Here is a 5,741-nt window from a genome sequence, read left to right as displayed (position 1 = left end):
TGTGACAAGACAGACTTTGCCCATTGAATAATACCCCATTTCCTCCTCCCCTCTAGCCCTGCCATGCTTTTTGTTTCTTTTTGTTTTTTTGTTAAGTTGCCTGTGCCTGCTTATTTTAATTAGCATAACACCTCAAGGTTTATCCACATTACAAAATTGTTAAATTTTCTCCTTTCTAAGGCTGAATAATATTCCTTTGTATGCATGTCTGTTTTCTGCTGTTTGTCTAATCATCTGTCCATAGACACAAGTTGTTTTCATCTCTGGTTATTGCAAATAATGCTATGGTAAATATGCAATACATATTTGTAAATATGTCTTTAAAACTATGATTTGAGTTCTTTGGGGGTGTTTATCCAAATATGAAAATAGTGATCTTTGGGTAAGTCAATGTTTAACTTTATGAAGTCACCATGGCATTTTCTGTAACATTTTATATGCAGCAAACATTTCAATCTATCTATATTATCATAACATTTGTTATATTTATGTAGTTTTATATCAGTCAGCATAATGGCCATTTTAATGGCAAAAATTCTCAGTTTTACTTTAGCATCTGATCTACTTCTAAAATCGGGGTAGTATAGCCAGAAAGAGCATCTAATCTCCTGATGTGGGCACTATGTTGTATTACCAAGAATTCTGTGAGGTTTTCAACATAGGAATTTTGAGTCTATATGACTCAGATCACAAGAATTTCTCTGGTTGGTGCCAGATAATCTCATCAAATGATTCAGAGACTCATTTTCTTTATTTCTCAGAAGAGAGCATGACACAATACTGCCATAGCCATGCTACTGGACTCTGCACCAGGCTGATTCATTCAGAGCACCCCACGCCCCAAGGGACCCAGCCCCGGCAGCCGAAAACCTCCAGGACTCTATCTCTGCCATGCTCACAATCATTCTCCATCTGCTTGGGCTGAGCCTAGCCCATGAATAAGCATATCCTGGACCGTATATCCACATTTACAGTCACATGACATCTCAGACCTCACACCACCCCTATTCCAAGAGTAGTGCACCACATTTGATGGGGTTTAAAATAGAAGGCAATCAATCTTAGAGAAAAATATATTTTTATAGGTCACAAGGCTTAACCTTTAACAATATACTAATGATCTCTTATCAATGACTTAATGGCCCCTGAGTTACATACAACAATCTTCACACACTTTCCTCTAAGGAAAGGTTTTTGGAACATTTTCAACAGTTTATCCGTAACAAACAATACAAAATAAGTAATTTCAGTTCTGCTTTGGGGCAAGGGTTGGGGGTTCGGCATGGAAGCATCCAAAATATAGTGGTGAGAAAGTGTAATGGTGGTAGAATTGCTGCTTGAATATTAAATGTAATCAAATATTGAGAACTACTTTATAAAAATAAAATAAAATAAAATTAAATTAAATTAAAAAAACCAAGCCATTGGACAGGAAAATAATAATTTGTGGATTCTTGAGTGATATGAATTTTGGGAAAGTTCCAAGATAACGATTTGCAGGAACCTCCCCGAGTTAGGGAAGTGTGCACCAATACTGCAGATTCTTTGACTATGAAATGCCAGTAGCATTTTAATCATTATATAACCAAAATATTCACCACAACTTTCATTTTTTTATTTCTAACTTTGAATTTGAAATTTCATATGGAACCTAAAAATATAAATTTTAGGAAATTCTTCTTGGACATTTTTTCCCCCTAAGTTTTGCTACTTATGACTACCAAGTAAAATATATGTTTCACTATGGGGATGGTTGTAAAAGGTGGATTATCTCAGAACTTTTGTCATGTTACTGTTTTGGTTTGCTTTTGGGGTCAAACTTGGCAGTGTTCAGAGCTTACCCCTGTCTCTGCATTCAGGGATCACTCCTGGCAGTGCACGGGTGAACATTTACTGTGCCAGATATTGAGCCAGGTCAGCCATTTGCAAGATAAATGAACTACTCTTATCTTAATCTTGAGATAGAACCATTTTATTTCTTTTTGATGCGTTATGAGTAGTTAATTAACTGTCATTTAAGCTCAGTATAATCTCTAAACTTGACTTATTACTTTTTATTATAAATCATATTGTTAAGAATTCAGTGCTACAGAAATATTTATTGCACCATAAAGTCAAAGAAAATACTGAACAGTCTTTGTAACTACGGCAGCAAAATTCTCTCATGTTCTTGGCTTCTTACCACCACGGATATGAGGGGAAGTTAGGGACTTCTAGGAAAGCTAAACTGTCTGACTCTTTACTCCTCCCATATTGAGTGTTTTGAAATGTGGTCACGAAAATTTGCAATGTATTTTAGGCTGCTTTTTTTCAGGTTCAATATCAAAGGAAGTGAAAGTGTGACTTTATGTTGATAAATGACATACAGTGCCTAACTGATAAGGTGAAGGAATATATCTGAGGCAAAAAAAAAAAGTCATTTGTTCTTAGCTAAACAGCTCCTCCATCTCCTTCCCCTAGTTTATAGGAAATGAATCAAGAATGAAAGCTATTTTTTTTTACAAAAAATATATGTGTTTGGAAATTAAAATAGTTTCCTTCCCATCAAAACAGTTTTAAATGTTGAAAGATTTAGATTTTTTAAAAAATTTCAGAAGTCTAGAAACTAAGATGAGTTTTAACATGGTTTTACTAAAATACATTATCAGAAGCTGGAGCAATAGTAGAGGGGGTAGGGTGTCTGCCTTGCACTTGGCCAACTCGGGTTTGATTCCCAGTATCCCATATGGTCCCCTGAGCACCTCCGGGAGTAATTTCTGAGTGCAGAGCCAGGAAGAACCCCTTGAGCATCGCTGGGTGTGACCAATAAATAAATAAATAAATAAATTACATTATCAGTGTCTCTAAATTATAGATGTAATGGTCTTTGTCATAACTGATTTGTTGGAGTAGAACTGATTGCATGGTAAAGGGAAGGAAAGGCAGTGATGAATTTGGTTGCCTGAAATTTTGTTCAATCTGTCTAAAGGATATAGAAAAAGATAATGCATGAGCTTCAAGTGTCCCATTCAGCCTTGAGAAGTATGTAATTCATCTAGAATTTGAAAAGAAGGCCAAGGAGAAACTGTTCAGAGACTGACTAGGGTTTCTTCTTTTGCATCACTCTCATGGAATAAATGATAGAAATAAATTCAAATGGAATACTATTCAGTTTTCCATGATTTCCTAGATCTTTATTCAATTTACCACTTTGTGTAATCAGCCAGATTTCAAAACCATTGGTCTCCAGACCTCTGAGTACTATTGGAAGTTCCTCATAGAACAATTATATTTATGGGGTCGGAAGATAGTATGGGGTTATGGCAACCCAGCATTTATTAATGGCACCACAGAGATCCTCTGGAAGTAGCCCTAGGGTCCTCTTAGCATCACTGGGGTTGGTCCTGGAAGTCCCAGCACTGTAGAACCATATAAATATGGCATCTGCTGACCCTGCATTGAACTTCCCAGAATGATAAGTTGATAATCATAAGGAGAATCACCTAGGCCTCCTGAAGACCACTTAGGAAGGATACATAGACACAGATCAAAGAACATATAAATATCCCCAAATGTAAATAATTTAAACTATCAGGCAAAGTAGTGTTCAGAAAAGGGTGTACTGCTACAGAGAAAGAGGAACATTGAGGGTCAGGAGTTAGTATAGCAATAGATGTATACCCCTGACAGGGCTTTGATCCTCGGCACCACACAGTGCCCTGAACATCGCCAAATACAACCCTGGAGACAGCCAGATAACTGCTAGTTGTAGCTTTGGAGGGTCCCACTCTAGCACTGTTGAAGTGGTTTGCGGTAATCTCCAGGGCCCGAATAGCAGCACTTCCTCAGACTCTTGCACTGAATCACAGACCTTGTTGGATGAAAATCACCAGTGGGCTTCCTCTGGACCTCTGGAACACAGCTAAGAGTGAACTCCCCCCAAAAAGAGGTCTTTTTCATAATAACTAAATGGACTCCTTAGGAGATAAATTGTAACGTAAAGGTTTTTAAATATATGAAATAGCTTTTTACCACTTAGTATGCTGTTATGGGTTTGTAATACATGTCCTCAACTGCATTGAGATAGGTCTTTTGTTGCTTTTTGTTGAGCCTTTCCTCTAAGATCATGAAGGAGTCACGGATACCACTCTCGCCATTATTATTCAGTATGGTATTGGAAGTCCTTGCCACAGCAACTAGGCAATGAAGAGAATGAAAGGGATTCAAGTTAGAAAAGAAGTAAAATCATCACTGTTTATCTATTTTAAGATGATATATTATTCATAGAACCACTCTAAAGATACTACAAAAATCTTTTAGAAATAAACCTATATATATAAAAGGATACAGACTCAATACATAGAAACTTGTTTGTATACTAGGTAGAAATGAACTAAATGAACTAAATGAAATAAAAATCTATTTATAATTGTCTTCCAAAAATAAAGTCCGTGAGTTTAACTTAAATTAAGTAAAAACATCACTTAAATACAGAAAAGCACTTAGAATGATACTTGGAAAACTCACTGATCAAATGTAAAGAGATAAAACTGGACCCTTATCTTAAACCATACATGAAAGTTCATTAAAAATAAATGAAAGATCTTGCTTAATATTAGAGGCCAACCCATAAAAACATCAAAGAAGACAGAGCTCTCAATTATACTGATTTTTCAGTGATCAAATACTATTTGCAAAGAAAACAGAAACAAAAATAAACAAATGTAACTACACTTAACTAAAATAGTTTTTTCACTGTAAAAAAAAAAAAGCTAAAAAGATACCCTACTGCATGTGAGAAAATATTTTCATGCAATACATTTAAAAGAGAACTAATGTCCAAGATATATAAACAGCTCACAAAACTTAACTACAGAGAAATTAATTAATAATTTAATTAATCAAAAGCATTGATGAATAGATAATTTTCAAAGAAGACAAACAGATGACCAACAGACACTTTTAAAAAAAAATCATTATCACTATCAGGGAAATTCAAATTAAAATTACAGTGACATACCATTTAAGATCAGCCAGAATAGCTACACTTCAAAAATTCCAGAAACCATCACAGCTGGCAGCTTTGGTAGTGAAAAAGACATCCTCTTTCATTATCGATAGGAACGCTGTTTCAGCCTCTACCTAAAAAATTAAGACTGGAACTTCTGATCTAGCAATTCCACTCCTTGGCCTCTACCCGAAGAAGACAAAAGCACTAATCTGAAAAGATACTACTTCTATACCTACGTTTATAGCAATGATGTTTACAATAACCCAAACTGGAAGTAACCCAAATTACCAACGGCACATAATTAGCTAAAGAAAACTGTGGTACACAATGAAATAATTCTCAACTATAAATGAAGATGAATTCTTGTGGTTTGCTGCAACTTGAATGATAAGATATGGCACCATGCTAAGCTAAGTGAATCAAAAGGAAATAAACAAATACCAGATGACCTCACACTATTAGAATAGTGAGTAAGATTAAATGTATAAAGTTTATAGAGTCAGGATCCACCTCCCATAGCTGCTACTATGTTGATATTTTAATCAACTTTTCTCAAAAATTGATAGAAAAATTAGCAATTTGTTGGAAAGAATGTGAAACAATAATTTTAACAAACTTTATTTGCTACAGAACAGTAGCAAAGTTCTTTATGCTTTAACTTTAATACACAAAATTCAAGACGGATTTTCTCTGACTACAAATACACATAAAACAAATTTTCTAAAAATCACAGTACTTCTCTGATCACAAC

The sequence above is a fragment of the Sorex fumeus genome, unplaced genomic scaffold, assembly GCF_029834395.1.
Source record: "Sorex fumeus unplaced genomic scaffold, SorFum_2.1 ptg000003l, whole genome shotgun sequence".
Classification (NCBI taxonomy): Eukaryota; Metazoa; Chordata; class Mammalia; order Eulipotyphla; family Soricidae; genus Sorex; species Sorex fumeus.
Note: the sequence above shows the minus strand (reverse complement) of the source record.